At 38.8% G+C, this 24,713-nt stretch overlaps 1 protein-coding gene across 1 annotated transcript in view; it reads right to left on the bottom strand.

Moving 5' to 3' along the window:
- NDST4 (N-deacetylase and N-sulfotransferase 4) overlaps positions 1–17,110 on the bottom strand; it is a 144,187-nt gene extending 127,077 nt beyond the window's left edge. The window contains exon 1 of the mRNA XM_087724695.1: positions 16,770–17,110. The gene's annotated coding sequence lies outside the window, so the exon portion shown is untranslated. The remainder of the gene's footprint in view (positions 1–16,769) is intronic.
- Between the last annotated feature and the right edge of the window lie 7,603 nt (positions 17,111–24,713).

Raw genomic sequence — 24,713 nt, forward strand, 5'->3', positions numbered from 1 at the left:
CACAGCTCTCTCGAGAAGTGTCTAATGCTGAAAAAGAGTTTTAAAAAGAGAAGAAAAAGATTGATGGAACAAGCAGAAGCAGCAAGGTGGCTGGATATTATTACATTGACTATGGGGCGGGCTATCAGAAAACCCGAGAGCCCGCGTTAGAAACAGATTGTCATGGGCAAAATCTTTCTTTAAGCTAAGTAGGAGTCAAAAAGAACTTGAGGGCACATAATCAATTAACCTGGGAACAGTGAAAACTGCTAAGAGACACAAGAGAGACCCCTTTATCAGCATAGCAAGGTCAGAAAAATCCCTTTCACAAGGAAAAGATTCTTAAAATACATCTCTCTGTCCAATTAGCTTTATATCAATTGAGAAAGGAGTCATTCTTGATATGCACAGTGGAAAACTGCTTTAATTATTTTTCAGTAAGGCATGTGATTCACAGTCTATTTATAAACTTTCTGTCCATGTTAAAAGTTTGATCACTGTTAAAAAGCCAAATACATCGCTCTACATGGGGCAGCCCTTGAAGAGCATTCAGAGACTTCAGCTTGTCCAGAATGCAGCCGCGCGAGCGATTGTGGGTGCACCTCGGTACACCCACGTTACACCTATCCTCTGCGAGCTGCACTGGCTGCCTATCGGTCTCCGGATGCACTTCAAGGTGCTAGTCGTCACTTATAAAGCCCTACATGGTATTGGACCTGGGTACTTGAGAGACCACCTTCTGCCAATTACCTCCCAAAGACCTATTAGATCCCACAGACTAGGCCTCCTCCGAATTCCATCCGCCGGCCAATGCCGACTGTCAACCACCCTTCTCTGTGGCTGCTCCGGCCCTCTGGAACGATCTCCCCGTGGAGATCCGGACCCTCACCACCCTTCAGGCTTTCCGCAAAGCCGTCAAGACCTGGCTGTTCCGACAGGCCTGGGGCTGATGAGTTCCCATCCCCACTCGAATTGTGTGACTGTTGACAGCTTTTAAATTGTTTCCGTATTTTGTTGCTTGTCTTTTGCTTTTTTGCTTTCTGTATTGTTCCCTTCCCTTCCGGTTTGTTAGCCGCCCTGAGTGCTTCCGGGAATAGGGCGGCATACAAGTTTAATAAACCTTGAACCTTGAACCAAATAAAAAGTGACCATTATTCACTTATTTCTCATTAAAGGTAAAGGTTCTCATCACACATATGTACTCATCGTTCCCGATTTGGGGGGCGGTGCTCATCTCCATTTCAAAGCCAAAGAATCAGCACTGTCTGAAAACATCTCCGTGGTCATGTGGCCGGCATGACTAAATGCTGAAGGCGCACGGTACACTGTTACCTTCCCACCAAAGTGGTCCCTATTTTTCTACTTCTTTTTTCACATGCTTTCAAACTGCTAGGTTGGCAGAAGCTGGGAAAAGTAATGGGAGCTCACTCTGTTACACGGTGCTAGGGATTCGAACCGCCAAACGGCCGACCTTTTGGATCGATAAGCTCACTGTCTTAGCCACTGAGCCACTGTGTCTCTCCTATTTCTCATTGTCATTACAAAAACTAGAATAACATTTTCCTTTCAAGATATTGGTTCCCTCGTGCCTGGCATACACAACAATGCATCAGATGTAGGCAAGTGACAAAGGACACTATGAGCAAACTCCACATTTCTTTAATGCAGGACTAAGCTTGAAAATGAAGAATATAACAGCTTAAACATTTTCTTCTTACAACAAAAGGTAAGTGGTTCAAAAATGGAATAATCGCCTTTAATGATTTTTTTTTTCTTTTTAATCTGAAACAGCTCAACTCTGATAGAGACCATTTTAGCAATGATAACTTAAAAGACTCAAGGCTGGCTTCTCTAAGGCTGCAGAACATAGATAAATCATTTGGATAATCCTCCGTCATTCATCTTAACTATCATGCACCAAATAAAAACAATTGTCAGGGTAAAGAAAGGGAACAGAATGAAAAAGTGCTGGGTTAGGAAATGCTGAACTTTCTGCTTCTGAAACTACTGTGGATCCTGATATTTACTTAGTTTACACATGTTGTGTTCACAGTTAAACACAATCTATTAACTGTGCTTAGGATATTCTGCAAACCAGGTCATTATGGTTCTATGCTTTATGGATTTGTCTATTGTATAGACCCAGAAAATACAGATTGTTCCATTATAATTAAGTTATTATAATTTTTTGCAATGTGTAAACTGTTTCTCCACATAAGTAAATTTAAAAATTATGTTGGGGAAGGAAGTTTATTGCATAGTCCAGTGATGGGTTTCAATTTTTTTAGAACCTCTTCTATAGGTGTGGCCTGTTTTGTGGGAGTGGCTTGCCAGCCATGTGACTGGGTAGGAGTGGCTTGCTAGCCATGTGACTGATTGGGAGTGGCTGGTCAGCCATGTGACTGGGTAGGCGTGGCCAACTTGTAAAATGTGGTGAAACTCACTTAAAAACGCTTTTGCTTAGCAACCCAAATGTTGGCTCAGAAACTCTGGCATTTGGCTTGGATTCATGATGGCTGCAGTAGGTTCTTGTGATCACCATTTGCTATCTTCCCAGCCAGGTTCCAACAATGATGGTAGCCACATTAGCTTAAAGACTGTGTGATTCATTTAACAACTACAGTGACACAGTTAACAACAATTGGAAAGGTGATAAAGTTGGCTGTGAGTCACTTAACTGCCTTGCCTAGGTATTCTGATTCCTATTGTGGTCATAACTTGAGGACCAACTTTATGCATTAAGATTCTCCAATCAATTAGCCCATGTGCGCTGGGATTCAAAACAGCTTACAATACCTGACTTTTTCAGCAACATTTGGGGTATGTTATTTACAAATTTGGTTCTTAATTATTTTTATGATGTTTTCCCCCCAATTTTGACATATTTCTTGCTTTCAATTATTGCATTTCTGTCTCTAATTTTTGCTCCTTTCATGTTGCCTAAAGTTACATTAGTCAATGAAGCGGCTAATAAATGGATTCAATAAAATGAATGGAATGGGAAGGGAATGGAGGGAGGGAGGAAGGAAGGAAGGAAGGAAGAGAAAGAAAAGGAAGAAGGAAGGAAAGCTTTTCAACTGGACACAGCTTAAATATATGTAGCATTAACTTTTTTGGTTTGTGGTATCCATTTTCTGGTATTTGAGGATGAATTGAAAAATTTCATTGAAGAATACAATCCTGCTTTCCTTCTCTACTTCAAAGGCAAGCCACTTCACAAATAATGGGATATTTAACCTTGTCCAATAGAATAATAATGTAATTGTGTCGCACAGAGGTTCATCTTATATGCATAAAATAATATTCTGCATAAAATTATACTCCCAATTACCACAATGCGGTTAAGAGTTTAATTGCATTGACTGCGGAATGCACCTGTCTAAATATCCCTTTTGAATAAGATATTTGGCCTAGTGAATAGATAACAATTTTGTTGTGTTCTATAGAACTTCTTCTCATTACATATACAAAATTTTACATCAAATTATACTCCCAAATACCAGAACGCCATTTAGAGTTTAACTTCACTGAAATCTTTTTTGGACTATACTTTTTGAAATAATTGAATAATTGTGCCAGCGAGTTGCTTAAGGTTTACTGCAAGATACCAATAACCGATGAGCAAAATTTGGCGTAATGTGTAATGCCTTTCCTGCTTTCATTATCAAAAATACTCAGTCCCAAGATTCCTTTTAATGTCTGTACTCATATTTTTAAAATCTGCAAATCAAATATTTCTCTTCTGAACCACGTCTCCCCTAATAAGTAATAAAGACATAAGCTGAATCACTAAACAAAACTGCGGCCAAGCACCTAGACAATCCCCAAGATGTTACAAGCCAATACATTAAAATGTATCATCGGGATTTGAAAATGGGTTTTGGCTCCATTCTGGACCATGTGTCAAGTCATTGCTCTGAGCCAATTCGATTTAATTGAATTTTCCAAGTAAGTTTTTGTGAGACACTATCAAATGCTTTGGTGAAGTCCATATATATTACGTTTACTGCTGTTTTTGTACGGCTGCCAACAACACAATCAAGTTTCTGAGGTATTATTTGTTTCCCTCTTGAAGCCAAGAGACTTGCATTAACGCAACATTAAGGTTGCTCTGTAAAAAATAAAAGGGAGCAGGAAATGCAAATGCGGTCTCAAACAGCAGCATGCATTTGTACGCATGCTCAACGACTTTTACGGGGAACGGCTGGTAACTGGAAAACTTTGGAAAATCAAAGTGAAAGAGGAAGAGGAAGTGAAGGAGGGAAGGAAGGAGGGAGGGAAGCAAGGAGGGAAGGAAGGCGGGAAGGAGGGAAGGAGAGAAGGAGAGAAGGAAGGAGGGAAGGAAGGAGGAAAGGAGGGAAGGAAGGAGGGAAGGAAGGAGGGAATGAAGGAGAGAAGAAAGGGGGAAGGAAGGAGGGAAGGAAGGAGGAAAGGAAGGAGAGAAGGAGAGAAGAAAGGAGGGAAGGAGGGAGGGAAGGAGGGAAGGAAGGAGGGAAGGAGAGAAGAAAGGAGGGAGGGAAGGGGAAGGAGGGAGGGAAGGAAGGAAGGAGAGAAGGAGAGAAGAAAGGAGGGAAGGAAGGAGGGAAGGAAGGAAGAAGAAGTAGGATTGCTGTAAAATAAGAGGGGTGTATGGGATGGTAAGAAAGCAATCTCAATTATATTGTCAATTGTAGGGAGAAAAATTGTTATAAATACATATTATTGACAACAGTTATGAGATTATATAATTGTGAATGTATATATGAGAAATAAAAATTTATAAAACTTAAAAAAAAAGTGAAACAGGAAGAATGGTATCTCTGACAAATAATAAAGGTAAAGGTTGCCCTCGCACATATGTTCTAATCGTCCCCAACTTTAGGGGGCAGTACTCATCTCTAAGCCAAAGAGCCAGCGCTATCTGAAGATGTCCCCGTAGTCATGTCGCCGGTATGATTAAACGCCGAAGACGAATGGAATGCTGTTACCTTCCCACCAAAGGTGGTTCCTATTTTTTCTGCTTGCAATTTTACATGCTTTCGAATTGCTAGGTTGGCAGAAGCTGGGACAAATAATTGGGAGCTTACTCCGTTACGCGGCACTAGGGATTCGAACCGCTGAACTGCCAACCTTTCTGATCAACAAGCTCAGCGTCTTAGCCACTGAGCCACCGCGTCCTATCTGATAAATAATTCTACGATTCTAATTGCCTCCCCTTAAAATTCTATGTTTCGAATTGTTGCAGAAAATGACAGGCTTTAGACTTCTCAGGATACAGGAAAAGTTTATTTGGCAGCCAGGTTCAGAAAGTTAGCGAAATGGCTAACATTGCAAATTCTGAACAACCTTCATCATCAAAGCACGCGTTTGTATACATTCTCAAAAACATCGCAACACGGAAATACTTAACTCATTTTTTATTGGTTACCTTGAGGAAAAAGCCTTATAAGGAGATGGGGTCTTACTTCTCCTTTTGTCTTGAGCCATAAGTACTGACTACGTGCCTTTATGCGAACTTTAATTGAATCTTGTGGTTTGGACTTTTGACATAGAGACGTTGGCTGGAACATCTTGTGGTTAGAGGCTGATGACATTTCTCAGTCCCTTTAAGCAAGCTTCTAACTATCCTTTTTATGCCACGTCTTCATTCTTATATTTTTATTCTACTTTAAAAGCAAAGTTAATATTCTTTTATTATGTATTATTCATACAATGGAGAACAACATATTGAGAAGAATTAACCTTATTATACTACGGAATACGACTTATGATACCATATAGTGTTTATTGTGATATCACATAAATTCCTTTCCTTTTGAATCTGAATTGAGCTGAACAACCATCACTTTAGCCAACACAGTCTATGATCAAGATTGCTGGGAGATGGTGTCCAAAATCTGAACGACCATATGTTCTATAGGCTTTATCTATATTTTGCATGCTGCCATTACCCCTTAGAAATTTAGAAATGAGACATAAAAAGGAATGTGTTATTCATGCAACTATTATCAACATCTATACTCATTCATTGTACCAAAATTTAAAATGTCTCAGGAAAATGTTCTAAGAGTAATAGTGTTTCCTGAGATTCAAATTCTTAGGCTTAAAAATGTCTTTAATTCATCTCTTAGAAATTATTAGGGGAATGCAAAGTATTTTAAATTTGAACCCTTTCTGAGTTCAGAAACACTTTGAAGCATATTGTTCTGGTATCATAACTATCCCAGAAATCAAAAGGACCTTCTTTTCTCTGTGTTGATCTCAAAGCAAGGTTTGTCCTAAATCTATTATACTTGTGGCATAGTTGGAACATAATTATAGCTCAAAAAGTTGTTTTGCACTTAAAATGTTTCAGATTTGAAGTATTTTGTATAACCGTAATGATTTTAAAAAATCTGCAGACCTTTATATCACACAGAACATAAACATATACATATATGTGAATCACTGGATGAATCTTATTGCCTATCCCTTGTAAAGTAAACTAGAATATTACAGTACATAAGTTGTACATATTTATCATTATCGTGGCTGGAAAAGTAAAGGGCCCAGAGATATATTTTTTAAAAGTTCATAAAAGTCTAATAATATAAAGGCACTATGACTGCAACTCTTCATAATCCATTAGTTTATCTTATAGTTATAAAAACTTAATTTCTCTTTATTATGTAAAATTTTCTGAGTTTCCAGAAATAATTCAATTTTTTTCGCATTTCAACTTTTAAAAGCTATTTTGGTGTCTATATTGAATGATTTGGAATAATCTTGGGAAAATATGGTTCTGAACCTTAGTAATAAATCATATTGGGGGGGGGAATCTAAAAATCTAAAAGAAGAAACTTCCATATAAATTCATGTGTACGTGGCTTTTTTTTTACATCTTTTACATTAGTTCTGCAGATTAATATCCATGAGTATAAATACAGTATATTTGAGCTGGCAGTTAAATATTGAGTAATAGCAGATCAGATGTGGCATTTGTATATATATGCGTATCTCGTAGGACTAATATAGAGATAAGCACTTGCAGTCACATTTTATCTTTGCTTTTTCTCTTTTCTGTCTCATCTCCAGAAGACTAAACTTCCAGTGGCATCAGTTACTAAGTTCTTCTCTAACGGACAGGAAAATAAAATAAAATAAAATAAAATCGGCATGTATTTATGAAATTCTGCTCTTTAAGAAGTAGGTTAACTGTGTTTTCACACTTGTGAGGGGGTGGGCAAATGTAACCAGTGTTATATTGAAAAAGTCTGTCTGTCTGTCTCTCTCCCTCCCTGTGTGTGTGTGTGTGTGTGTGTGTGTGTGTGTGTGGGAGGGAGGGAGGGAGGGAGAGGGAGAGAGAGAGAGAGAGAGACAGAGACAGAGACAGAGAGAGAGAGAGAGAGAGAGAGAGAGAGAGAGAGAGAGAGAGAGAGAGAGAGAGAGAGAGAGAGAGAAGCTGGATGTGGACAAAGGCCAAATGAAAAAGGACTGAATTTTCTGGTTTTTAGCTTACATTTTAGTTTGTAAAATGAATCCCATGTCAAAATGGCATGAATACTGTGTTTTAGGTCAGAAATGGCTTTGGAGGCTGCTAAAAGAGGAATTGTTAAAATCTCTGTCCCTAAAGACATTAGTTGTTCATTACTGTGTTTTGGTACAACTCAGAACTTATTGCATACCCAAGCTTGTCACTCTGAAAAAAACATCACTCTACAAATACACTGTGATCCAAAGCTATTTCTTTTCATTATTTAAAACTGGCTCTCCCCTAATTAAATGGGAAAATAAGGTGTATGATCCATGTGCTCAAATGTACATTTATACATTTGACGCAAAATACTACATAGCAAATAAAGGTCTCTGGTTTTCATCAAATCATTACTCATTTTCTAACGTGGCAATATGACATGTTCTAGAATACCATTCCATCTTCCCAATCTTGATTTATGATTAAAGGCTGAATTTAGTTTCATTTGAATGTGTCATCAGATGACTTGGCCTGCAACAATTTAGAGTTTGGTAAAACTACAATATGAATATCAGGAGATATATAAACTCTTACTTTCCTGATATGGAAAATATTGATTACCTACAGAAAAAAATAACTTTTGTATTTCCAAACAGGAAACTGGTCTGAGCATGAAATGAAATGAAAATCAATCAGTCTAATACAAACTTCTGCATTTAGGAAAATAATAATCATATGAACAGATGCATTGTACAAGAACTGGCAGCAGTGCATATAAAAAGGAACTGAGATGGAAACTAATAATTTTCAGATACTGGTTATTATATGAAGTTGCGTGACCCGACAAATTCACGCACAACAAAAGTGCGCCGATGAAACCGCGGTGAGAAAACCGCGACGTCATAAATGCGCCCACAATGCGCCGACAAAACCACGCCCACAAATGTGCAATTTCAGTTAAGGTAAGGGTTAGGCTCAGGATTAGGTTTAGTGATTTCAGTTAGGGTAAGGGTTAGGTTTAGGGATTGTAGTTAAAGTAAGGGTTAGGTTTAGGTTTAGGGTTAGGTTCAGGGTTAGGGTTAGGTTTAGGGTTAGGTTTAGGGTTAGGTTTAGAACTCGCGGTTTTTACTTGTTTGTTGAAGGCGCGCTTTTGTTGGCGCACTGTTGTTGGTGCACTTCTGCGCTCATTCGTCAGCGTGATTTAGAACTTGCGGTTTTCTCATCGTGGTTTTGTCGGTCGCGCTTTTGTTGAGCGTGCATTTGTCGGTGAACCATGAAGTTGAATATGCATCAGTAATACAATGTAGTTATTTCAAGGCAAATGGAGTTTCAGTTTTCTTTAACATTAGCACAATTTGCAAGCCCCAAAAGTAATAGTTCTATTTTATTATGCACTAGGACGGTACCCTATATAAAGTATTTTGTTTGGTTGAAGAACTATAGTTTAAAAAGTTAACAAAATGTAACAGGTTCAGAGAAAGAAAGAGAGAAGATCAAGGATTCCTAAGAGAAATATTTTGATATTTAATCAAGGACTAAATAGGACAGGGGTGGGCTGCTGCGTGGTCGCGAGGGGTTCGGACGAACCCTTCGCTTTGATCGCTGGCTGGGCCTGCCCACCCACCCTTGTGCTAAGTTATCCATTTATAACTAACTTCCGGTCTTGTTCCCTTCATCCTGACTGCCCAGTTGAGTTTTGTGCCGCCCCTGCTTTACTCACATGAGCTGCCTGAGTTGATTACCTGCTTCTTTGAAGCTCCGTTTCACTCCCAAAGGGGCGCGTGCGAGCAAAGCTCATGCGCGCTCACAACCAGCGAACCGCTTCTGAATGTAAGTGGAGCCCACCTCTGAAATAAGACCCCGAGGAACTATGACATGCGAGAAAGAAAGCAGCCTTATTCTCATGGGTCTAAATTACAAAGAATAGATTGCATTTAAATAAGGGTAAAATTGAGTGGTTTGAGTATGGAGTCCATGTTCAATAACTATCAATAGCAACTGCTGAGGAATACTCAATCTCTCAATTTCCTAAATTGTATTGGGACCAGTCTATAAGCTTTCCTCCAGTTTTAGGGCTTTATATGTTGCATCATGTTGTGATTAACAGAACAGAATACAATATGTATTTTGCCCCTTCAGAGTTAAAAACCAATTCCTGCAATAGAAAATTGGCTGAGTTGAAGGATAAACATACCCGTAAATTATAATTTACGGGTATGTTTATTCCTCTGGGACTAGAAATATTGTGCAAAGTAAATCAGCATGCCTCATGCCCATTTAGGCATTCTAAGCTTTGTGAGATACGTTACTCAATTTCTGGCTACTGCACACTACTTCTGCCACTGATTGTGTTAACCACACCCTATTACATTTTCAACTTCTTTGAGAGATAAAGTCATTCTCAGTGCATCAACACTGTGTTGGATTGCTGCATTTTCCAACACACTCTTGGGTGCTATTAAAGGATGCCAAATGTTCTCCTTCACACATTTCATGCCATTCAAGAGCTGGTGCTTTGTTCTCTATCTCTGTTCTATTAGGATTTGCGTGGAAAAAAACAACACATTTGATATTGCTTGGCTTTAGACTAAACATCTTTAGCCAATCCATATTATGACCACAAAACTGTATAAAAACAATTGAAGCAGATAGTGCTTCTCTCCTTCTCCTTGGGGAAACTTGCACAAACATTTTGCTACTAACTGCTATTTCTAAATACAGAAGTGGTATTTCAGTACATTGCCAAAGATATTAGCGGCATATTTAATAGCAAAGAGATTTGAATGGCCACTCCCATCGCTAGGGAGAGAAGGAAGCCCATTTCAGAGATCTGACTTTGGATTTCAAATTATTTACATATTCTGATATTTATTTATTTATGCACAATGTATCATTGGTAGTTAGGCATTCTGAGTTGGTTGGATAAGAAGAACCCTATCCTGAGCTTATGTACTAATGTTGAGAACATCCTTGTTTATCATGATCACTGCTCTGATCAGAAATAAAAGACAGGCCCAGCCTACGTCTAAACAGTTTAAGAACATGTCCTAGTTTATGTCAGGTGAATAAGGAACCATAAAAAAATAGTCAAGAAGCTTTGAGATCTACTTTGACAGAGAAATTTGTGGACATAAATATTTCCCTTAAAACATTAGAATAATATTTGAGAAAGTATCTGGAGAAGAAACTGTCTCACTGATTTTTCAAGGATTCAAGATTTCTTCTATAGGCAGCTAAACATTAAAGATTATCATTTTTACAGTTGTGTAACCAAAGTGAAGAATCCTCATCAGGTGTATCTATAATCACAGTCTTTCGCTGAAATTTAATTTATGGTCACATTTTACCTGATAAACAGTTAACATCCAAATTGTCTCTTTCCAAGGACTGATATCCAATCTTAAGCTTCCTAGAGCAAGGCTACAGCCCCCTCCCCAAATCCCAACCACTGTGATAGATCAATCAATAGGGGTTGAGAGCCAATAACATCTGGGATCCAATATTAGGTACCATGTTCTAAGTTGATTTCAGCAACTGCACTTTAAGTTCATCAGTGTCTCATTCAGTGGTTTATGAGTAGATATGTCTGTATGCATAAGATTCTATCATCGGGAATCAATAGTAGTATCATCGTACATTCCTTTCCATGAAATCAGACATCCCTGCAGTACTAAAGGTCTACAATATAAATGTCTAAAACTACCAAGTGCTAAGTAGAATAGCAATATTGGGTGCCTCACATCTGACTGTAGCCCATAAGTGTGTAGAAATCCCTATAATGTCTAGAGTAGGGCTGGCAAACTCCCAGCCCATGGACCAGATGTATTACACGCTGGCTATGGCCACATCCAATTTAGGGGGGAAGTATCGATATGTCATGTGATGCCACCGTGAGTCCATGAGTTTGACACCACCATTCTAGAGCAATTATTCTGAATAATATATGACCTATCATAAAATACACAGCACTTTATGCACACAAATTAAATTATAGTTATGCACAAAGTAATATTGATCGGTAGATTGGAATTAGGGATTTGCTAAGCAAATTCAGTACAACAGTTCCTTTATAAAGTCTTGTTTCCTTATATTCGAAGGATTCACTTGTGCAGAGGCTTTCCATAAATACAATAATTGAATAGGTCTTTCTCACTCTTTAGGAACGGTACTTTCAGGCAAGTTATTAATGCATCACCACTTAAAAAAGCAGCTCCCAGACTATTGGAAATGAATATGTGGAAACAGTCCAAATTCTTCAGCAAAAATATAAATAACTTATTTGTGGGTAGTTGAGTTAGTGCAGGTTATATGGTTCTTTGTTGCGTATGAGCCAGTGGTGGGATTCAAATAATTTAGCAATTGGTTCTCTGTCCTAATGACCAGGTGGGTAGGCGGGGTTTAGTGGTCATGTGACCATGTGGGTGTGGCCAACTCAACATTACTCAGGTCGATGGGCGCTTTGCCTTAGCTGTTACAATGTAATAAGGGTTAACCGGAGAAGCAGTTTCTGTAGGCAGGGCAATAAAGATTAGGCTAGAAACAACACCAGAATGTTTCCTTCCTGACTTCCTTAACAGATTAGCCCGTAAAGCGGAAAAAAAACCAAAAGAAGATTTCTTCCAACAACCGGTTCTCTGAACCTCTTGGGAAGTTAAGAACTGGTTCTCCCGAATAAGTGAGAACTGACTGAATCCCATCACTGATATGAGCCTAATGTGTTATGAATCTTTGCTTTTGAAGGTACTTCTACTTAACCTAGTCAATTCCACTTCATTATGTTCAGAAAAACAGAACTTATTTATTATGGATAAAAATAGTTGAATCCTTACCATAGTGGTATTACCAACCAATTCCCTTCAAATTTTCTATACAAGGGAAATAATTTCATACAGTTCTGGGAGGCAAAAAAAAAAAAGGACAAAAAGTCCTGGTGATGACTTTTTCCCTATTTCACTACTACCTGTAGCCTTTATTCTTGGGAATATCTGAGGAAAGCTGAAGAAGAGAAAAGTGTGTGTCCTACCCAACTCAACCGTGTATTGCAGAAACTAAGATCTGAACTCAAGATTTCCCATACATTGTCCGTATTTACAACTATACAAAACATAACCACTGAAGTAAGCGTGGCACGACATAACCGCGAACGTCAAAAGTGCGCCGACAACACCGCGGCGCTAAAACCGCGATGTCAAAAGCGCACCCACAACAGCGCGCCCACAACAGCGCGCCGACAGAAGCGCGATTTAACTTAAGGTAAGGTTTAGGGTTAGGTTTAGGGTTAGGTTTAGGGTTAGGTTTAGGGTTAGGTTTAGCGTTAGGTTTAGGGTTAGGTTTAGGGTTATTTTTATGGTTATGTTGCAGTCCGCTTCTGTCGGCGCACTGTAGTCGGCGCGCTGTTGTCACGCGGTTTTGACGGTGCGGTTTTGTCACCGCGCTTTAGTCACACGCGCTTTAGTCTACCGCGGTTTTGTGGTGGAACCTGAAGTAAGAGCCAACTATGTGGACCTGTCCTCATCTAAGCATGTTATCCTGAAACCTATGGAAACCTATGGAATAAAATAACCTACCTGAAGACTTAATATTTTTGAATGTAAGCCAAGGTAAAAGCAAGGTGTGTATAAATAGTTGTTAAAACTTTCCTCCTCTTTTGTTTTAGTAGGCATCACATACTTTTCACTGTCTCTTTTTATGGGTTAAATTAAACTTTTGTATACAATGATACTAAGGGAATTTGCTGTTCCTTTCTTTTTCATGGGCATATACTGTTTTGCGTGTCTTTTGTATGTGAAAGTAGAATATTTTCATCCTTTCCTACTGAATAAAACCATGCTACCTTCTCATTAACAGAAGTGGCGGATTTGCCAATATGAAATATAAACTCTTCCAAGACTAAGCTCAGGTACAATAGCATGCTTTTACATGATGTTTTAATGAAATTCAGCCCAGATATCATTCTTTCCAGCAGCAATATCCGTCTGGTCTGGCTCTCAGCCAACCATTAAGTATTTGATTTTGCTAGTTGAGGCTCTATCGAATTTGGAAATAGGAAATGACTGCCTCTGTTTTTCTGCGCTATATAAAAGTTTAACTGTCTGTTGTATTTCAAAAATCCAAATGGAACATTGGTTTATATTATATATAAACACACAATTACACTTTACTAGCAATTGCCATACCATGTAACTAAATTTCCCAATTGGAAGAAAAGATAATGATATCTACAAATTGACAAGCTAAATGAAATCCAGCTGTATAAACTATCTAATCTTAGCATTTGCAATGCCAGAAAAAAGACCCTCAGGCCAAACTTTACATATCACAATTCATGTGTATTTTCCTACAGAGAGATTCATTCTATTAAGAAAATGACTGCAGTTGAACAAGATATTGTTATTTTAACAATACTTCTAGAGCAAGCCATAGTAGCTTGGGAGGGGGAGGGGGAGAGAGGGGGAGGGAGGGAGAGGGGGAGAGAAAGAGAGAGAATATTCAGCCAAATCCTGATTTACATGCAGTGATTTATTTTTAGTATATAATTCAAAATATATTTATACTAATGAAGATTCACCTTTCTTCATAGAGTCTAAATTTTTAGTACGCTGTTTAAAATTTAGGTTAAATTTTGAAAAGAGCAACTTAGCCCACCAAGGCTGAACTTAATAATTACATCCAAAGAGATATCTAGGGGTCAAATACTTCTTACACACAATAGGAGTACCCTTGCTCAAATAAAAATAATACTCAGATGTCTTGCAAACAGGAAGGACAAAAACCTAAAATAAATAATTTGCTGTTAATTTTCTACGGAGATACAAATATTTGTCGTGTACACATTCTTATTTTATTTGGAACTTTTCAAACACTAGGAGGAATTTCCCAGGAGGGAAAATAAACTCATTTCATTTAATAATATTGGATGTTTTCTTTAAAAAGTCTGCACTGTGGATAGCCCAATGCTTAATGGTTCCATGTTAAAATGTTAAGTAATACATAATCCGATTTACATCACGTTATTTTAAGGAAATCGTATCAAATTGATGGGTGGCATACAAAATAAATATATAAACAAGCAAACAAACAGATAAACAAATAAATAAATATCAACGTCGCTGGGTCTTACAAGCAAATATGCTTAAAACATCTGCCTTAAGAATAATTTAACCTGCATATATCCAAAACTATACATTCCCTATGAAACAATACAAACACTAACCTTATGAAACAAATCCAACTACTGAGTAGAATATTAATCTCGACATCTTTCTACTATGATCTTTATTGTACACAACTTCCCAAGAGACCCTTAGTGGAAAGTTATGGGACTTGTAAATCGGTCAACACATGTTGTAGTAGACATTTTGCCACTGCAACAGTTACTGAGGATGTCTCCTGCAGGTAAATCATGCAACAAGAATTATATTTACTTTTGCCTATGTCAGGAGATTGTTAGATTCTTGCATTCATTTTTAAAACTTATTAAGGTTCCAAATATTGCATCATAACATGAACTAAGGAAGCTGAGGACCACTTTATCAAACCATCCAGCAGATGTGACAGCATCTAGGAAGTGCTTATTGGAGGCTGCTGATGTTATCAGTTGTTTGTTTTAAGGAACACTTGTTAAGATATAATTTTGATAAAGAGAGATGGAAGTTAATGGCAAACTAGTAGTCCATGACTCAGCCACTATAATTTATATTTAAGACTAATTCACAGGCTGTAATTCTGCCATAGAGATGACATAGGGATAGCAATTCAGCAGCATTATGGGATGCACTCACTCTGTGTCAGGTGGTGCTAAAATATGAATGTTTAGCTTTCTAATGACCATAAACTTGTGTTGGGTATCTAAGAGTGGCTCTAAAGCTAAGAACTGGTGGCCCAGTGGGCTGCAAGCTTAGTTTTAGGTAGAAATGTTGAATACAACTAGAAACAACATTTACATAGAATCTCTTCCTTCATAACAATCGTAAAGTCATTCATATGAATTGGAAAGTAAAAGACTATTTTTCACTTGGTAAAACTTGGGACTATAGTCCTCTTCCAACACAGTGGAATTTCTTCAGAGTAGGAGATTAATCTGCCAGAGATTGTATTCCAAACAGTTTAACAAAGAGAAATAATAACTCTCAAGAGTCTTCGATCAAGAATTCATTGTTTAAGAAAGAGATAGTGGAGAGTGGGAGCCCTTTTTAGCCATCCTTGTAGCCTGTCAGTTACACATAAATCCCATTATTTGAGAAACATTGAAACTTAACATCTGACTAACGTGCAGCATGCAACTTAGGTTGCTGTACTAATAGGAAATGGGGGATTAAAAGATATTACATTATGTTGATTTTATACATGTGCAGTAGTTTCTCTAAAAGAATGAGAGACTAACAAAGAAATATAACAGAAATTTCTCAAGAGGTCTTCATATAGCAAGATTGACTTCTGGATAGCAAGATTACATTCTAAGAACATCGATGCCAATCTTGTTTTATTTATTTAGGTAAATTTATTTATTAAATTTACTTATTTTAATTTCTAACCGTGGCAGCAGCGACTTGAACCTAGACCAGACCTGCTACAATATCTGCTTTCTTGTATAATGAGAGAAACATACTTTTTCTTAAAATCTTGAACATTTTTCTGGTACAGTCTAAACACTTGCTAAGTTGGAAACATGAAACATCCATTTTTCTCAATATCCCATACGGTCATTATTTAACTACATAACCTGTGGAAACCAACAAATATCCTTGTTTGGCTTCCCTACTAGTTCAGTTATTAAAACAAACAGATTTAAATAGCAATTGCTCCAGGTAAACATAACTTTTTAAAAACCTGCTTTAAAAAAAACAACAACTGGGCAGGAATATGGATCAGAGAGTGGGATAGGGCAACCAGCACAAAATACAACTTTATTCAATTTTCTCAAGGCTTCTTGGAGACTCTTGTTTTGTTCTCCAGTTTACAGCTAATATAAGTCAGTCTGCATTTTGAAGCTCAGAGTCAACCCAGACAAGTAATCAACAGAAAAAAAAAGGCATATTTAATTCATGATCACTATAGGGAAAATGAATATATTTATGATGATCACTGTTATTATATCAGTTGGATGGGGAAACTCCATCTCTGAGAATTAAATGCAGAGCGTCAGAGCCACCACTACCCCCTCCTGCATGCCAGTATTATTATTATTATTATTTTAATTTTTGTTCATTCTTTTATTTTCTTTCAAAAAATGCCTTCCGCTTTACTTGGGCTACCCCTGGAGTTGAACGCAGGGTGGGTCCAAATAAATCCATCCCAAGGAGCGTGTGGCAACTTGTCTTCAGCCACGTCCTGTGGGCAAACTGCAAAATAAACTTACCCAGAGAGATGATCCTTTCAAGGAACGGTCTAAAGAGGAAGCGATGCCTTCTCTGGACTTCAAGTAGGAGAGTTTCCTATTTTTTAATTCTCTTTTCTTTTCCCTTCGCTTTACTCCGCGTGCTTTCTCGCGAGCAGCCTTTTGCCCACCGCGTCTTAAATATCCTCCCAGGAAGGTCCTCTCTGCTCCATCCCTTCCTCCTCCAGCGCAGTCACATTTTTATTGATGTGCCCTGTTCTTTTCAAAACAAGTCAGCCTGGAATGATTCAAGCCGGCCGCCCTCCCTCCCTGCTTCCCTCTCGCTCATTCATTCTCACCAGCACGCCGTGGAGAAAGAGAGAGAGAGAGAAAGAAAATGCCGTTTTCTTTTTTGGACCTCGGAATTACACCAGGGAGCAGTCTCGGCACAGCCAGAAGAAGCGAGAGGGGGGAAAAAGGCTAGGAGAATTACTTAATCACCCGTCTAACAGCTGCTGCTGCTGCGGCTGTTTTCTTTCGCCTTGCACTAGCTATGCTTCTCTCCCCTCCGCCTTATGTCTACATAGGAATTATAGAGGCGGCCCTGGAGGAGGAGGATGGGCAGAAGCCGCCCGTTCCTTCAGCTAATCACCCTCAAGGTTTTCAAGGACTAGGAGCCGCTGTGATGTCATGCTGACTCTCCGGACGAGTGTGGACTTCTTCTTCTTCTACGCGCCACACACATTCCGACAGAAGCCAATTCAGGAGAGATCCACTAGATTCCGCTCACACCCCGCCCGAGGTGGGGGGGGAATTGATTGGATTAGCCATTCCTGCAGGATTTGCATAATCTGTCGTCGTATGTTGGGGATCCACCTCCTCTTTCCAACTTGGCTGCGTTGGATCCTGGAGGAAAAATGCGACTCCAGGGGTTTGGGGAGTGGATGCTTCCCCCCTCCCCCCTCTTTTTTTTGGGGGGGGGAGACGGAAATGAAAAGTTTGAAGGATGTTTTTTTCTGTCACCAAAAAGACAATTGCTAAACCTGAGGGTGGAGCTGGCACAGAGAGGATGAATTCTGCTTGACTTGAGATTGTGATAAGATCTTATTGATTTTGGGCAGAATTCAAAGGATTACCACTCCTTCCATCTAGAAATGATCAACCTTTAGGTTTAAATACCAGGCAGGTATGGGGATTCACATAGGGTTCTTTGTTAGTTTCCCTTCGTGAATATAGTACAGGTAGTCCTCAACTGAACAACGATTCATTTAGTGACGTGCAAAATGACAATGGGATGTGGGGGGAAAGTGACTTATGAGCATTTTTTACAACTAGGACCTTTGTAGCATCTCCATGGTCATGTCAGATGTTCGACAACTGGTTCGTACTTACGACTGTTGCCGTCTCCCAAGGTCATGTGATTTACCTTTTTGACAAGCAAAGTCAATGGAGAAGTCAGATTCACTTAAGAACTGTTTGTTAGTTCGTTTGTTTTGTTTATTGGATTTATATGCCGCCCTTCTCCCAAAGGACTCAGAGCGCCGTACAACATTTAAAAAAACAAACACATGTTACACAAGTTAAAAAGAAAATTAGATAAAGTATTCAAAAACAAACCCAATTAATATTAACAATAACATTTAAAAATAGATTAAAATTAACAATAATCAATCATTTATTTTATTTTGTTCAGGCCAGGCCGGCTTGCTGGAAAAGCCAACTTTTTAAGGCACGTCAGAAGGACCGGAGGTCAGGGATTATACGAAGCTCCTGCATTACAAACTTAACAATGGCAGTGATAACAACGGTGGTGAGAAAGATCATAAAATGGCGCAAACTTCACTCAACAAACATCTCACCTAACTATAGAAATGTTGAGCTCAATTGTTGTTGTAAGTCAAGGACTACCTGTAAACTGCTTTTCTATGCAATATTCTCATGTATGATCTTTGTCTCATCCCTAATAACTATCTATAGCTAATAACTAAGCCTAAAGTTATCCTATGATATCCATTATTTCCCTCTTCTCCTGATAAGACCCGTCTCATTACTGTCTTCATCATCAGCTGTTGTTGACATAGTCAATGGTGGGGATCTGCCAGCCCCTTTTAGTTCCTCAAATTGATCTCTCCCCCCCCCCACACACCTTTGATGCATTCCTTCCAAGGTCCTTTTGGCTGGGGTGGCAGGTAGGAGCCAACATCTGGCTTTTTACAGAGGTGTCTGTGTATGGAAGCCTCACTGGTGTTTTCTGTACTCCTTCTCAAGCTTCTTTGAAATGTAGGTTTTCTGGTCCTTCTTGAAAAAAGAAAAGCATTAAATGTGTTATTTGAACACCAGTTTGATTTTCTTTTCAAAGACTGTTTGAATCTTGGGCTGCACGAAAGGTCAATTTATATTGGGAAAGAAAGTTGGGTTCTGCCAGTTATATATGTTTCTGATTCTGCCATTATTAAGTGTATTATGGGGTGGGGTTTTTTTTTGTTTTTTTTTTGATGCTTCAAATGATGAGTTTCTTAGAGCCAGATCTTTATGGTTTTTACTATTTTTATAAATTCTTGAGCACTACACTATTGCCCTGACTGGTTGATGCTCTCAGGTCTAATTCCCTTAGGGGTTTTTGTGCAATGCACCATGGAAGGATCAGCGTAATTTTGCCTATTCCATTCCTGATTTGATAGCCCCATCTACTTCTTCTGGGTACCTTGCAGTGGTGGGTTTCAAAAATTGTTCGAACCTACTCTGTGGGTGTGGCCTCCTTTGTGGGAGTGGCTTGCTGCTCATGTGACCGGATGGGAGCAGCTTGCCGCCCCTGTGACCGGATATGAAGATGCCAACGACACTTGTCAGAACTACCTTAAATTACGTCACACACAGCACTGGCATGCATAAGAATATGATGTAAAATTGTTTTTTAAAAGGCATCTTTGGTTTGCGTTAAAACAACTTCAACACACGCAATGTTCTGATTGCACCACAAACGCAGTAGTCATCCTTACCTTTCACAGAGGCCCTGACTTTTATAAATAGGAGCATGATAGTTTAGAATAATCATATCCAAGGACCAGTGGTGGGTTTCAAAAAAATTTGGAACCTCTTCTGTAGGTGTGGCCTGCTTTCCAGGTCCACTGGTGGAATCTCTTCTAACTGGTTCGGTAGATTTGACGAACCGGTTCTACCGAATAGGTGCGAACTGGTAGGAACCCACCTCTGGCACCTTGGGACAAGAGAAGTGAAAGTTTATTGGTCACTTTCACAGCCATGCCCTTGTAGCATACCATAGCTTCTCAAGCTTCACTTTATGACCTTATTCACCCATGTCCTCTTGGGCTATTTTTTTTTTTGGTCAGAAAAGGCACACGGGAGCAGTTGCACTAGCAAGAGCATTGGGAGAAGAAGCCCCTCCTGCTTTGTCCTGTTCTCCTTCCTTTCTCTGGGTGTTTGCCATCTGTTAAGCAACTTGACAGATCACTAAACCTTCCATTCAATCTGTCCCATCCTTTTTCATCTCCACTTTAGAGAAAGTGATGGGTGATTGTTTTCATACCAACCTGTGATGCTTGATGGCAGGGAAAAGACACTAATTGCTCTCCTTAACTTCAGAAAGAATCTGGCTGCATGACACCTTTTCTGACTAAAATCTAAAAAGAAAACAGGCAGAAGCTTTTTCTGATGAAGTGAGATACAGCTCTCCAAAGGCTTCTTCTGCTCTTTTGATGAAACTTGTTAATCAAAAAAGGTGCTACCAAAATCCTCATTTGCTGACATTACTACAGACTGAGATGGCTTCCTCTGCTGCTACATTGCCCCCTTAATTTGGCACTAAAATAGTAAAAATAGAGCTGGTCATCAGCTTCATTGCTATAATAGAATAGACTGGCACTGAACCAATAAAATTGAAGTTGGTGTATTTTTCTGTCAGTTCAAGCAGTAGTGAATAGGCGTGGCACGACAAAACCGCGGTCCACTAAAGCGCGCCCGATTAAAGCACGTCGCTGACGTCATCAGCAGCGCGACAAAAACGACCGCGGAGAAAAAAGGGTGATTCACGTAAAGGTAAGGGTTAGGTTTAGGGTTAGGTTAAGGGTTGGGGTTAGGTTTAGGGTTACGTTAAGCATTAGGGTTAGGTTTAGGGTTAGGTTAAGGGTTAGCGTTAGGTTTAGTGTTAGGTTAAGGGTTAGGTTTAGGGTTAGGTTAAGGGTTAGGTTTAGGGTTAGGTTTGGGGGGGTTAGGTTTAGGTTTACGCGTTAATTTTAGCTTTACCGCTCACAGCGTGCTTTTTTCGTCGCGCTGTGATGACGTCAGGTACGCGGTTTCGTCGAGCACGCTTTAGTTGACTGCGGTTTTGTGGTGTAACTGTGAATAGGAGTGTAATTCAGCCATAAGGAAGAGCCCAGTGTATCTGCACCATCCCAAATAGTTAAATGATAAAGCTTGAATTTGGGGCAGACTATATAAAATATATGCCATCATCATTCTGATACTGTTAAGTCTGTTGTTCTCTATTACTGTGATGGCAAACCTATGGCACATGTGCCAGAGGTGGCACACAGAGCTCTCTCTGCTGGCACATGCGCCATCGCCCCAGTTTAGATCTCCGTGGCGTTTCTTTCATGATCTTCTGTTTCCTGCCAAACAGAAGCTCATGAAAGAAAAAAAGATCTTACCTCTTGCCGCGCTGCAGGTGTTGGTATGCCCCACCTCCCGCTGGCCAGCTGGTCTTCGTGACTGCTGCGCACGCGTGCAAGTCCATGCATGCACGTGTCTCCACATGCGCTGATGTTCATGCATGCACATGTTTGCGCATGTCCATGCACGCACACATGCACCTTTCATTTGGGCATGCCTGCCTGCAGTTGGAGCACTTGTTGTCTAAAAGGTTCGCCGTCACTTCTCTCTAACTTTAACACAGGTAATAAGATTTGTACTGTCCATGGTATAAGTCAAATATTCAGAAACGTAATACTTGAGCCATTAGAAATGCAAGCCCAATATTTCTCTCCGTCTTAGCTAAAACCAGTGTGGCCTAAACACTTTTAACTAAAACTGCTTAATACTTAACGTTTTGTTTTGGGTTTTTTTAATTGAGCATTTCAAATGGTTGAATGAACACATTCAATATACATTAAGAAATAGTCATATTTTCCATCAACTGACTATTTTGTTTTTTAGAAGTTAACAAGATGTTTAATGAAAATAATTATAGTGAAACTGACTATTGTGTTTTTGCTCCCTTACAATTTCTGGTTTTTTTTTAAATTAAAATGTTTTTATTTTCCATTTTTCATTTTCATACACTCACATATATACTGTGCATAGCCGGGGCCATACAACATTAAACAATAATCACGGCAATTCCTCTTGTCAACAATACCCCCCAAAATAGAAACCCAATATACCTCTTCCACTCTCCATACACCTTTTTCTTCCGCTCCCCTCCAACTTTCTATCTTCCCTCCATCATTCCCCTCTACCCTACTTCCCCTCCCCCTCTACCACTCCTCTCTCCCAATCCACTCCCCAATCCACTCCCTCCCTCCCTCCCATCCTCTCTCCCGCCCTCTCTGCTCATCTTTCTTCTATCCCACTCCTCCTCCCCTTGGTGTATTTCTACTATATGTCAATGTACTCAACTTGTCCTATTTTTGCAGAGACTACAACTGACTATTGATGTGCTATGCATGAACACACGATGATATGCTCAGTTTTTATGTTATATAAAATATATAACCCAGCTCAATTTGAAGAACAGCCATTTTAGATGTGTGTATCCACATTGGTGCCAAATATATTCATTGTTATTTTTTTCAGATTATTTAAGAATAAATGTTTGCAATGTAATTTAGTAAGTTAAATGCATATGCAAGCTTATTTACTCATCAAGAACAGTATATGTGGTGAAGAGTAGGAATAATGATATGTTATAAAGGCCCCCATGCCTATTTATGTGACTCTGCTTGCAGACCTTGCCACACATTTGTAGAAATATTCAAATACACCAGAAACAAGGAGCCAAACCAAACAGACCTATGGATACATTTTGAATAATGATGTCTACATTTGGAAGATTTGATTTCTTAAATTTGAGAGATTAAATTATTCTACATTTGTAGAAATATTCAAATACACCAAAAACAAGCAGCCAAACCAAACAGGTCTATGGATAAATTTTGATTAATGATGTCTACATTTGGAAGATTTGATTTCTTAAATTTGAGACATTAAATTATTTGGGGGGTTTTGATTAGTAAGTTTATATCTTGCTTTTCTGGACATGTTCTGAAATAATATTAAATAAGGTTTTCCTAAAAATTCTCATGCACAATAAACTTTATTTTAGAAGTCTTACTTCACAGTTTTCATTTTTTCTGAATCTTGCGTGATTGCAATGTAGACTGTGCATGGATTTATTAGGAAAAATAATAACAAAAATGCAGACGTATAAATATTATACATTACGTATAAAATGTATTACATACATATTAAATTTAGGGAAATTGTTAAGGAAAAAAATCAGATTAGAAAAATGTTCGTGAAAGTTTTTGTGCAGATTTTTGTCCTTAATTAAGATTTTTATTTCGTTGCAGAAATCAATGTAATTTGAGTAAGGTTTGGCAAAAGTGAAAAACTGAACAAAACAAAAATAAACATCACTCTCCACTCAGTGGTGAAAATATACAATAGAATTTATTATATTTTTCTTAAAGAGTAATTTATGAACTTTACATAGAGTATGCCTTGAATCTTTTGCTCTTATTAGGAAAAAAAATCATGTCAGAAATAGGAAGTTTGGAAAGGGACACTCAGTTACAAAATTCTCACTGGCAAAGTAAAAATTTGATTCAAAGAAGCTTTATAATAAAGACAATGCCTTGTAATCATGAATCTCCCATGCTTATCCTTCTTTTCATCTATAGTTACACAAACAGATTTCAGGGATAAGAAAGGGCAAGACTGGAGAAAGGGTTTATATAATTTCCTTAGTTTTATTTATTTATTTAATTTTCATTTTAGGAAATTAATATTGCCGCCTATTTGGACATGGCGACTCAATATAAAAACCTTATATATCAAACAATAAAACCAATAAAAGAGAACAATCATATAATAAATTAATAAAATAATATAATAAAGTAACTCCCAACCTTTCCATCCTGGAGACAACACATCACATACAATAATACAATACAATAGCAGAGTTGGAAGGGACCTTGGAGGTCTTCTAGTCCAACCCCCTGCCTAGGCAGGAAACCCTATATCATTCCAGACAAATGGCTATCCAACATCTTCTTAAAGACTTCCAGTGTTGGGGCATTCACAACTTCTGGAGGCAAGCTGTTCCACTGATTAATTGTTCTAACTGTCAGGAAATTTCTCTTCAGTTCTAAGTTGCTTCTCTCCTTGATTAGTTTCCACCCATTGCTTCTTGTTCTACCCTTGGGTGCCTTGGAGAATAGTTTGACTCCTTCTTCTTTGTGGCAACCCTGGAGATATTGGAACACTGCTATCCTGTCTCTCCTAGTCCTTCTTTTCATTAAAATAGACATCCCCAGTTCCTGCAACCGTTCTTCATATGCTTTAGTCTCCAGTCCCCTAATCATCTTTGTTGCTCTTCTCTGCACTATTTCTGGAGTCTCCACATTTTTCTACATCGTGGCGACCAAAACTGAATGCAGTATTCCAAGGGTGCATGAGCCATTTAATGGGCTCCATCCCACTCTGCTTCCCCCAGGCCTTCTGGAAGAGTTTTAGAATGGGGGCCATTCTAATCTTTGGGGAAATGATGTTCCAGAGAAGGGGAGCCACCACGGAGAAGGTCCTTCTTCTAAGTCCCAACAGGTGTATTTCCCTGAGGGAGATGGGATCCACAACATTCCTTGCCGCCCCATTCTAGTGGGTTGGGTAGATGTGACCGGTGAAAGACGGTCCCTCAGATAACCTAGTCCCATACCATGAAGGACTTTAAAGGTGGCAACCAACACCTTG

This window comes from Thamnophis sirtalis, unplaced genomic scaffold (assembly GCF_051295495.1).
Source record: "Thamnophis sirtalis isolate CommonGarterSnake01/CBP01778 unplaced genomic scaffold, rThaSir2_p1.2 scaffold_10, whole genome shotgun sequence".
Classification (NCBI taxonomy): domain Eukaryota; kingdom Metazoa; phylum Chordata; class Lepidosauria; order Squamata; family Natricidae; genus Thamnophis; species Thamnophis sirtalis.